The 12,684-nt window shown below is 36.8% G+C and overlaps 1 non-coding gene across 1 annotated transcript; it reads right to left on the bottom strand.

Annotated features, from left to right (window-relative positions):
* Positions 1-1,193: 1,193 nt before the first annotated feature.
* LOC141663259 (small nucleolar RNA R71) lies at positions 1,194-1,300 on the bottom strand. The gene has a single exon (XR_012551337.1). It is a non-coding gene; the product is annotated as a small nucleolar RNA R71 (small nucleolar RNA).
* Between the last annotated feature and the right edge of the window lie 11,384 nt (positions 1,301-12,684).

Here is a 12,684-nt window from a genome sequence, read left to right as displayed (position 1 = left end):
ATTGGTTGTGCTTATTCGTCTTATGTGCGTAGCTAACATATAAGATAGCGTGTTAATCTCTATTGAAGCGACAATGAATATAGAGGTATAGAACTTGCCATGCTAGCATAGGTTCATGTATTTGTTATGCATGATTCATAGGTAAATTTAACCATCTTACTTGCCCTATGTAATCACGATAGATAACTTGCGTATTAAACCGTTATGTTTTCAATTCTTATAGACATATAAGGACTAAGCATAATTGGTGTTTATTCAACATCTATCTCTTTTATGGATGTTTGGTAGTAGGGTATTCGTACAATGAAAGTTGGCGTTTACTAGTTTTGTGTTATATGATTAGTGTCATCACCATTTTATGCTAAAGTTAAGAACAATAAGGCTATTGAATGAAATATTTAATGAAGTTATAATCCCATGTTTGTCATATATAGTAATTCAACCTCAATTCTCTTAGTTAATGTTATTTAGTATAATCTCTTAGTTTAATAAAAACCCAATTTGTTATTTGTCTTAATATTGAGCGATAACCATACATTGTTGCATAGGTGCATAAATTGAACTTAACCTAAACTAGACTCTATGGGAACGAATCTAATTTATATCTTATACTACTTGCGAACGCGTATACTTGCATGAATATTAGCGCGTGTTTTCGCCCTAACAAGTTTTTAGCGCCGCTGCCGGGGACTCGGTGTTAATTGTTTAGTTTATGTGCTTGTCATCAGTGGTCGTTAAAGTTCACTGACTCAGATTCTTTTACTTTCACAGTTTATTTGTTTGTATTTCCGGTACTCATTACAATGGGAGATCCAGTAGCACGAACGAAAGCCTTGATGGATTTTTCTCAACCAAAGATCAATGACATTCAATCTAGCATTGTCAGGCCAGCTATCACAACTAATACCTTTGAGATCAAGCCTGGTATAATTCAATGGATGCAGAATTTAATCCAGTTTGGGGGTTCTTCAACGGAAGATCCCAATATGCACATTAGGGATTTCATTGAGATCTGCGACACCTTCAAGTTCAACGGTGTTTCTGAAGATGCTGTGAAGCTGAGACTGTTCCCATTCTCTCTGAGGGACAAGGCTAAGAGCTGGTTACACTCTCTACCAGCTGGTTCGATTACTACTTGGGAAGATCTTGCTCAGAAGTTTCTTACTAAATTCTTCCCTATGGCGAAGACAGTTGAACTCAGGAATGCTATTACTCAATTTGCGCAGCAAACGGGAGAATCACTTTGTGAAGCTTGGGAGTGCTACAAGGATATGCTTAGGAAGTGTCCTCATCATGGAATGCCTAATTGGATGATCATCACTTTTTTTTACAATGGGTTGGGAGCACAGTCCAGACCCATGCTCGATGCAGCAACAGGCGGAGCATTATGGGCAAAGAGCTATGAGGAAGCTTATGATCTAATTGAACTGATGGCTGTTAATGAATATCAGTATCCAACCCAGAGATGTCCACAGGGCAAGGTAGCAGGAGTTCTTGAAGTGGATACAACTATGTCTATCACTGCTCAACTAAAGGAGTTGTCTATGAAGATCGATTCTCTGGCTAACTTGGGTTTTAATCAGATAACCAGTGTTTGTGAGCTATGTGCAGGTTCGCATGCGACGGAGCAATGCGCTATATCTAGTGACTCAGCTCAGTTTGTGAGCAACTTTCAGAGATCGCAGCAACCAGTTCCAGACACTTATCATCCTGACAACTAGAATAATCTTAACTTCAGCTGGAGCAACAATCAGAATGCGATGCAACAGCCGTTCCAGCAGTTTGAAAATAAACAATTCAACCCTCCTGGTTTTCAGCAATAATTTGCACCAAGACAACAACTCCAACTTCAACAACAAACTCATGATGCAGGACTATCTTCGAATAAAAAATCTGAATTGGAGGAGTTGAGGCTTATGTGCAAAAACCAGGCTCTTATATGCCAAATCCAGGCTGTTTCTATCCAGAATCTGGAGAACCAGATAGGACAAATTGCTAACGCCTAATTGAATCGACCACCAGGAACGCTTCCTAGTGATACAGAAACAAATCCAGGTAAGAGGGAAGTTGAAGAACAGGTGAATGCCATCACCTTAAGGTCTGGAAAGGTCGCAAGCCCCCAAATTCAGCAAGATGAAGAGCCTAAAAAATCTCAAGTTTCAGAAAATACAGTTGTGGCTTAAGAAGAAATGCAGGAGAAAGCAGAAGTGAACCAAGGAAGACTACTGTGGAACACACTCCTCCTGAGGGTAATACAGGGGAGAAACAGATCTATCCTCCACCTCCTTTTCCTAAAAGGTTGTAGAAGCAGAAGTTGGATAAGCACTTTGCTAAGTTTCTGGAGGTGTTCAAGAAACTTCATATCAACATACTTTTCGCTGAAGCTCTTGAACAGATGCCTAGCTATGCGAGGTTTATGAAAGGTATTCTCTCTCAGAAAGTGAAGCTCGATGACTTAGATACCGTTGCTTATACGGAGGAATGCAGTGTTGTGCTGTAATAGAAGTTGCCTCCGTAGCTTAAAGGTCCTAGAAGCTTCACTATTCCTTGCACTATCGGAAACTTATCGTTCGACAAATGTTTATGTGATTTGGGAGCTAGCATCAATCTGATGCCCTTATCTATCTTCAAGAAGCTTGGTCTGCCTGATCGGAAACCAACATACATGTCATTGCAACTAGCTGACCGTTCCATCGCTTATCCACGAGGTATAGTGGAGGGTGTCTTGGTCAAGGTGGATAAACTCATCTTCCCTGCTGACTTTATAGTTCTTGATTTCGAGGAAGATAAGAAGATTCCCATTATCTTGGAAGACCATTCTTGGCTATAGGACGAACTATGATCGATGTGCAAAAAGGAGAGCTTTCGATGAAGGTTTACGATCAAAAGGTCACTTTTAATGTTTTCAAGGAAATAAAGTTACCCGCAGCTAAAGAGGAGTGGTTTAAAGTAGAGTTGGTCGACTCTGTAGTAAATTCAGAGCCTGAGCAATTGCCAAAGTCAGATACCTCAGAGAGATCCTTAATAGGGGAATCAGTTATTGAAGATAAAGAAGGAGCAGAGCAATTGCAGGATTTCAATGCACCTCCGTGGATGAGGAAGTTGGATTTGTCATTCGATTCTCTTGGGTTAGCAGAGCTGAAAATTTCTCAGGAGCGTTTTGAACCATTTATTCAAGAAGCTCCCACACTTGAGCTCAACCGAAAGCCAGATCACTTGAGTTATTCATTCTTAGGTGCACCCCATGATAAGGGGTTGAGATATGTTTTTAATGATGTAGAGAGTGGCTGGACGGATCTTCCAGTGCCTATAGAGGGTTCTTCTCATGTGCAACAGGTAGTTGATAGGACTGGTGTTGGTAATGAGCAGGACATGCGAGTAATTAGGCGTTTGGAGGCCATGCACGATATTCACCATCATTTTGTTACAGATTTGACACTGGCTTTGGGCACTATTTTCTGAGACACTGGTGGCGAGGTTGATTGGCCACCTGATCCTCCACCCGAGGAGGGTGATCTTTCCGATGACTAGGTATGCCTGAAATCCTTATTATTTCCTTCAATGAGGACATTGAAAATTTTAAGTTTGAGGGTGATAATGTAAGGATTAGTAGTGTGTGTGTCCATATAGATTCATATAGATTCATATTGCATGTTTAGTTGTAGTTCATTTATAGTTTTACATGATTGTTCATTTATGACATATTCATTTATTTTTATGTGATTTTATATAGTTGCATTTGCATGCATATTTAGCATGATCCCTTAAGATGAACTATGATATTTGATAAGTTGATGTTGATTTGAGTGTGGTGATGACGAATAGAGGGATGATTAAGTCCTAATGAATTGATTTGCATGCCAGAAACAAATATTTTCACAAAGTCTTATAGGGGTTGCTTTTGATCTAGATCATGATCATACTTGTTTGTTGTTGAGATTTAATCACTTGGTTATATTTAGAATTTGTGATTTTCTCGTAATGATGTAAAAACACTGATTTTTTTTATTTGGAGAAAAACTTGGATTTCATTGTTAGTTGTTGTAAGGCTAGGCGTCAAATGGCTAGTAGCCGACTCATAGTTTTATGAGTAGTCTAGGGTTGAATGTGATGGAGCGAAACGCACTCATTCAGAAATTATTGAAAAAAGAAAAAAGAAAAAAGAGAAAAGAAAGAAAAAAAGTATGTGTTTATGCATAATTGATCGAGAGTGAGCTCTTTAATACTCGAGTTATTAAGTTCTAGGGGACTTTGTGCCTAGTGACCTAAGGATTTTATAGTCTGGGATCCGTTAACCTAACGCTCGCTACATGGGTATCATTGCATAAGTCTTTTGGGACCTCATTCATTGCACGATCAAATAAGCATCTTTGTTATGTATTCAATAATAGTGTGAATCCTTGTATAACTCTAGTAGAAAGGAGGTGTTGTGAGTCATAATGTGTTTATTGTCTATTCTGTTTATAAACTTTTGATTGTTCGATGATAGATAAGTTATGGTTATTGATCTAGTATCGAGAGATATCTGTTAAACATTCCACACACGAACATTTCTGATTTGTTAGTTGGTTTGTGGGATTTATTCAAACTCTGTTTTAAGTCATTACATTCTTAGAGGCATTGTCTTATTCATTTGGTTATGGTTATTCTGAGGGGATCGATTGCATTATCATTTAGTTGCATTCACCTAGTTGCATTCATGCATTAGGTTTGTTTTGTAGTTTTGAGTCTGTTTATGCTTGAGGACAAACATCGATTCAAGTTTGGGGGTGTGATAAGTGGATTTTATATCCACTTGGAATGCTTCATTACAAGCTTAAATTGGTGTTTTGGACTCAATTTGTTGGTATTTTGATGTGTTTTATGTTATTGTATTTCAGGTATCAATTAAATGAAGAAATAAGATTTTAAAGGAAATATGATGAAAATTGATCAGATTTGGAAGCCAAGGCCATTTTCAAGTTGTAGAGAATCTCGTTAGCTTCACGTGGGCAGTTGAATCGCCTAATTATGATGAGTAGAACTCAAGTTATGGCCAAAACAAGATTCATCAGAATTTTTCTAGATAGGCTGCAGGCGCCCGCCTGCTGGAGGAGGCGCCCGCCTGCTGGTGGAGGCACCCGCCTGCTGGTGGAGACGCCCGCCTATTGGTGGAGGCGGTCGCGTGCTGATGCACGGCTGATTACGCTGATTTCGCTAAAAAAGCCTTTTTTGAGTGAAATTTGACGATTTTAAGGGTCCAGGTCCAATATGGGCGTATATATACTTAAAAAAAGGGTTTTCATTTTCCGGGAAGATTGGGATACCAAGGAGAAGACTTAGAAGCACAAAACAACTCCGAAAAAAAGATCTTATTTTAAACTTGTGATTCTTTGAATTAGTTGTAACTTTGGATGCTCGTTTTCATTCTGTTGAACCTAGATCTTGTTTATTCATACTTTGATTATTATTCAGTTTATTAAGACCTTGTTTATACCATGGTTTCATTGGAACCCATGGTGACGATGAGTTCGATTATGAACTAATCATTGTCATGGGATTCTAGCGGATTTACTTATGGATTTCAATAATTAATTTGTTTTGATATCTTGGTATGTGGTGCTTGTATGATATCCTAGTATTGGTTGTGCTTATTCGTCTTATATGTGTAGCTAACATATAAGATAGCATGTTAATCTCTATTAAAGTGACAGTGAATATAGAGGTTTAGAACTTGCCATGCTAGCATAGGTTCTTGTATTTGTTATGCATGATTCATAGGTAATTTTAACCATCTTACTTGCCCTATATAATCACGATAGATAACTTGCGCATTAAACCGTTATATTTTCAATTCTTATAGACATATAAGGACTAAGCATAATTGGTGTCTATTCAACTTCTATCTCTTTTGTGGATGTTTGGTAGTAGGGTATTCGTACAACAAAAGTTGGCATTTACTAGTTTCGTGTTATCTTATTAGTCATCACCATTACATGCTAAGGTTAAGAACAATAAGGCTATTAAATGAAGTATTTAATGAAGTTAGAATCCCATGTTTGTCATATATAGTAATTCAACCTCAATTCTCTTAGTTAATGTTATTTAGTATAATCTCTTAGTTTAATAAAAACCCAATTTGTTATTTGTCTTAGCATTGAGCGATAACCATACATTGTTGCATAGGTGCATAAATTGAACTTAACCTAAACTAGTCTCTATGGGAACGAATCTGATTTATATCTTATACTACTTGCGAACGCGTATATTTGCGTGAATATTAGCGCGTGTTTTCGCCCTAACATTTATACAAAAATTTTCAAAAGGAAGATCGTATTATTTAGTTCTTTTAAATGATGATTAAGAGTATTTCATTCTATATGAAAAATCGATTTTTAAAAATCTTTTAACAAAAAATTTTCAAATTTTATATCATTAAATTTCTAAAATCATAAGCTATTTTATGATATATATTTTGTGATTTATGGAAGTGTATTTATATTTATAGAAATTGTTTTATATAGATTATTTAATTTTTAATTTGAAATTTACTTTGTTGCCCATGCATGCATTTTACTTCCAACACAAGATAAGGGCAAACTTGGAAATTCCAACCCCACTAACTACTACTTCACTAGCCAAAGTACATAAATAACCTTGCATGCAAATCTTGCTAGTAGTGGAAGAAGGATATAATAGTAAAATTTAACTCAACTTACTACATACCTTTGAATATTATTATTTGAATAACCAAAATCTAGTAAAAACACTCAACCTCACCTCATTCTCACTTCACTCCACTCCACTCTCTCCCCTCTTCTCCCTCTCTCGGCGAAGCCCCCACCCCCCATTTTCCTTAATTTTTCATTCAAACATCCATCCTCCATTAAGTAATCTCACTTCCCATATATTGTTCATTTATAATCCAAAGAGTTTATGATGAAAAATCTATGTTTTAATCTTGCATGGTAGTGTTTTGTAAAACTCAAAGTGAACACCTTTGATTCTTGTGAATCTAAGATTTTCACCATGAGATATATTAACATGGGGTTGAGAATGGCTAGACATGAGTGTGTCACACTTATGCAAATATTGTTTTCACCCTAATCCATTCGGCCATGACTTGTTAGGAGCCGAATGGATGGTATTTTTGTTGCTTTGTTTGATTTTTGTATGATTATGTGATAATAGCATGGATTTGGAAATAAAAACTTGATAAAACTCTTTGCATGCTAAGTGATCATATTAGTTATTGCTAATTCTAGGCTTGCATGTTGATTATTTGATGAAATTTATATGGAAACCATATTTTTTTGGCTTGTAAGTTCGAGAGCATGCATGTATAGGTTCAACTCATGATTTTCGAAAGTTCTTGATCATTTGGATTGATTTTTGTTAATAAACTCTAATTTCAGTTGAGTTAAGATATTAACTACGATTTGTGCTCTTTATTATGTGATTTTTATTCGTATATATATGGAGGATTTGAGTTGTTATTCTCGAATTTGTAATCACTTGTAATTAGTGTATTATTTTGACTCTTGTTTTGCTATATTGCACTTTAGGTAAGGGTGATCTCCACTAAGCCAATATTGTGTGTGGGGGTGTTAGGTTTCCTTGGTTGAGGTTTAGTTTGGGTTTTGGTTGATGTTTGGTTTGGATTGTCAAGTGGGAAACATGGTGGAAAGGGTACATTAGATTCTGCAGATTTTCAGTTTGGTATCATGAGGTTTAGGGTGAGATATGACCTTGTCATTGTAATGCACTTTGAGGACCAAGCCACCAGAAGCTAGTAATAGGAGTATATTTCAAATTTTAGATGTTAATTAGAGGTTTTTAGGTTGTTTGGTTAGGTACACGAGTGAAAACGCTAAATCTGTTCCGCAAGGGTCAGTTTGACTGCAACCTAGAAATGAGGAGTTTTGACCATGTCATGGGTAGGCCCTCACTAGGATTTGGTTGGCCCTAGTTAGAGGGAGTGTCAAAGGTGTTTTTCCAGCCATAGTTCGAAGGAATTGAGTTAGAATCATGTGTCACAAGTTAGTGCAAAACAGGTACTTTTCTGTCTAGAAAACAGGGGAACCATGGACTTTAAGATTAGGCCTAGGGAGGCCCAAGCTAGGAATTTGAGTCACACCAAGTTTGGGAGTTACCTTATGATCAATAGAGTCTAGTGTAGAAGTTTGGGAGGTTAAATTGAGGTGTAAGGGTATCAACTTTACTCAAGAAACCATTGATGTCATCCTGAAATCACTATAATGAGCACATTCACTTAACATTTAGTTTTAGAGCACTTATGAGTGAGGCCTAGGTTGACCATCATAATTTTAAGATATTATGAGGTCAGTAGAGTGTAGGGCCTAGGTCAGGGTCAATATGAACTTGATGGTTTAGGAAATGCACTTCGAGTTATGAGGTCAATATTAGGAGTTTTGACTAGTTTAGCATAACTAAGTGACTCGAGTAAGTGGAGTGAGATCATCCAAGCTTAGTGATGCAATATAATGTGTTGATGTATTATTATGTACTTAAATGTGTTATGTGAGCATATGTGGCTATGTGAACTATTATTCTTATAAGGTAATTGTAAGCATGTATGTGCATATAGGCCTAAGTGCCAATGTGATTAATTTCGGTTTATAATTAGGCTGAGTTGGTGAGAATATATTAAAATGAGGTTATTATTATTTTGTTTAGTCTCACGAGACGAGGGTAAACTTGCCATTAAAGTCGAGTAATGTTCCCAGTTGCTCCTACCTGCCAGTCAAGTCAAGCATTTCTTAAGGCAAGTGTTTCAACCTACCTTTTTGTTTACACTGCAAATGTGTGGTAACCCAGCTTTTATATATGATGCAAGTATTCTAAATCTCCTTGATATACATATATACATGATCCAAGTGTTTTCAATTCTATCTTTCATATTATATGCAAGTGCCATGAACCCTCAAGTATCTAATGCAAGTAGTTTAACTTTACTTGAAGATTGCTATGCAAGTAACTCAAAACTCTTACCATGCTAGTATACCAAAGTAATTGTGATGCTGAACCCTTATAAGTTATACTCAGTAACCTTATCTTGACACCTAAAAGTCAGTTATTCCTTAACGTTGTTCATGATTGCTTGATAATTCTATTTTTACCCCTAAACCATGATATCCTGTTATACTTTGAATTGATGCTTGCCTCCTTTATATTTTAATACCTATGTCTTATCTGGAACCACTACATTGAACCTAATTTGACCTAGCTCTTTTCAATAACCCTGTTAAACTTCATTACCAAGTCCTTAAAAATCTTGTTTAATATTATAATCTCTTAAAACATTAAATTGCTGATCTATCTAAAGCCAACCCTATGTAGTTACAACTAACAACTTTAGTTTTTGCACCCTGAGTTAATGTTATGAACTCAATGTAACCCTGATTATTTGGTTAATACTCTTATGTTTAGTTATCAGATTCCTTGGGAATAGAAACTTTGCAATACCCGTTGATAAGATATCAGTTTAGCTGATCATGCCTTAAAATTGATTGAACTTATTCTATGTGCTTCGAAGTTGATCTAGAACCCCTGATTAAGATGTTCACTATATAAGAATTTAACCGTCACTTGGCATCAGTTTTTAAAATGAAAGTTAAAAGTGGATTTTCAGTCCCAAAGGGGGATGAATGTTTTCTTTAAATAATGGATCTGGACTGAGATGCAAGTCCTTTCCGCTCTTAATTTATAGGCTTAAAAGTTGCCTAGGGATCCCATTAATGTTCTAGAATCCAGCGAGGTTCGGGATTACTTCGCGGCTGATCACTGGCTGTAATCCGTAGCGTCATAAAATGGTTTTTTGATAAAGAAATGGTTTTTAATTATTTGTTACAAATAAATGATGCCATCACCCTGAAATTTTATCTCTTGTTACTATATTATTGGATCTTTCATTTCCATGGTTATTCTTTTATTCTTGTTTATGTATTATATAGCACTTGTTGAGCATTTGGCTCACTACTTGCTTTCACCCTGATATTTCAGCTAGCAGAAATGGTTAGATTCAAGCAGACCGCCTATAAGACTTGTGATGCCGATTCGTATGTTCGAGCTCAGATAGTATAGTGATCGTTTTGTGTGAGGACTCGGTATTGAAATCAGGTTATAATAGTTAATAGTGTTGGGCTGTTCCCAACCCTAAATCGTAAGATCTTGCATTCAGATGTATTTATTTCCTTTTGATAACTATTTTGATAATTCGTATAGTTTCTTTTGTTAAATTTGGGGTATGACAGGGTTTTTGGTATCAGATCCACGGTTTAGAGTCCCTGGATAGCCCAAATAGGTTATAGGATATATACATAGGTTATGGAATATTATGCGAGAGCGTGAGTATAGGTTAAACGAATCCATCGTTAATAATTCTCTTATTTATATCTATGTATTGTTTGGCAGCAAAGGGCACATTCCTCATCATCCTCTGAACCATCTGACACAATTGCTTTCTCCGTGTATGCTGAGTTGAGGCGTGAGTTCGACAGGCTTCAGGGAAAGTACGATGTTAGAGCGATTGAAGAACGTGTATCCGGACATCCTAAATTTTGGAGGAAAGCCTAAGGAGCAGATGACTGCGAGACTTGAGACTTTGGTTCAGTACGTTAACACTAAGCTTGATGAGATGCCACCGCACCGAGACCGTACCGGCCATTATACTATCCAGATGATTGCGGACGAGCTCCAGTATATTGTGAAAACTATCGGACCCCGTTCTGATGGAGTGGAGCCTTAGTTCTTTCCATTATCTACTTTTCATGTTTGTGTGTTGTTGGACTTTGTAGAATTCCCAGGTGTTTTCCTTTAATTAAGCATGTTATCCCTAGATTCAGACTCTATTCTGACCTTGATGTACTTTGACCTTAATTTCGATAAATATGCACTATCGTTCTATTTGCTTTCAATTATTTTTACACCTTTATATGCATCACCCTTATTGTTTAATTTGAAACCTGGTCGTATATGTGAATATAATGACTTGTGACACCCTAACCTTGAATTATCTGTATTGTTTATACTTGTTGTGATATAACTTTTATTTCAGGATCATGCCACCTAAAAAGAAGAACCCGACAATAACTTCTACCACAGATCCTAAATATTCTTCGATTGCTAGAAACCTTACAACAACAAAATAAATGCTATAGCTCAACAACAAAGAACTCTTCAAAAACAATTTGAAAACCAAGATAACCATGAACCACACCAACCACCTGATCCACCAGTACCACCTCGACAAGTTGTCACTTTCAAAGCTTTTCAGAATATGAATCCATCTGCATTTCATGATACCACTGATCCAGTAATAGCTAATACATGGATTAAGGAAATGGAAAGAGCTTTTGAAATGGTTCAGTTAGGAGAAGATCAGAAGACGCCATATGCTACTTATTTTCTGAAAGGTGATGTCATCTATTGGTGGGATTCAGTGAAAGCTATAGAGGCAAATCAGCCGGTTTCTTGGGAAAGGTTTAAGAGGTTATTTCTGGAAAAGTATTACCCTAAGTACATGCAGAATCAGATAGAGCTTAAATTTCTTGAATTGAATCAAGGAAGTATGTCTGTATTGGAGTACGAGAAGAAGTTTACAGAGCTGTCAAGGTTTGTGACGAAGTATATGAACACTGAGGAGGAGAAAGCAAAAAGATTCCAACAAGGATTAGAGCCTTGGATCAGAGATAGAGTGGCTATGTTTGAGCTTGATACTTATGCTGGAGTAGTACAGAAAGCTGCTCTGATTGAGAGTAATGGGATGTAGTCAAGGAAAGAAAAGGATAACAAGAAGAGGAATGTTCCATTTTATGGAGAGAAGTCTGAAGCTGGAAGCTCACAAGAAAATAGTGTGAAAAGGATTGGATTCCACAAAGGTGGAAATTTTCAGAAGAAGGGAAATTTGAATAAGAGACAAGATCCTAAGGGTAACAACCAGGCAAGCGAAGGACAAGTTGGAGAAAATAGATTTCAGAGATCAGACTGCAAGCATTGTGGAAAAAGTCACCCAGGGGTGTGTAATAAGCTGAACATGACGTGCTATAGATTCAACCAGAAGGGACACTTGGCTAATGAATGCAAGGTACCAAAGCCGGGAGTTACATGCTATAAGTGTGCAAAGACTGGACATATAGCTAGGGAATGCAAGTCAACTGGACCAGTCAAGACTTTGATGAATGTGGCAAGTACTAGTGCAAACATGTCAGCTGAGGTATTGGCACTACCTCCACCATCGACAACAACTCCACAAGCAACCTCAAGGACATTTGATTTAAAGATGAAGGACGCTGTTCATAATTCTGAGGTGATAACAGGTAAACTTTTAATGAATAATGTTGAAGCTAAGGTATTGATTGATTCTGGAGCTATGAGATCTTTTATATCAGAAACTTTTGTTGATAAACTTAAATGTGATAAAATGACTATGAACGAGATAATAGATGTGGTAATTGCGAATCAAGAGAAGATTCATGTGAGTCAATTCTGTCCTAAGTGTGAGATTGATATCCCGGGACATAAATTTTCAGCACACTTGATACTTTTCAAGTTAGGGGAGTTTGATATAATCTTAGGCATGGATTGGTAAGGAGAGAAAAATGCTCAGATAAATTGTAAATCTAAGAAAGTGTATTTAAAGACAGAGAGTGGAGAAAAAGTGGTATTTAAGGGTCAGAGGCAAGA

Source organism: Apium graveolens, chromosome 5 (genome assembly GCF_009905375.1).
Source record: "Apium graveolens cultivar Ventura chromosome 5, ASM990537v1, whole genome shotgun sequence".
Lineage (NCBI taxonomy): Eukaryota > Viridiplantae > Streptophyta > Magnoliopsida > Apiales > Apiaceae > Apium > Apium graveolens.
The sequence above is the reverse complement of the archived record's forward strand: the minus strand, read 5'-3'. Positions and strand labels throughout refer to the sequence as shown.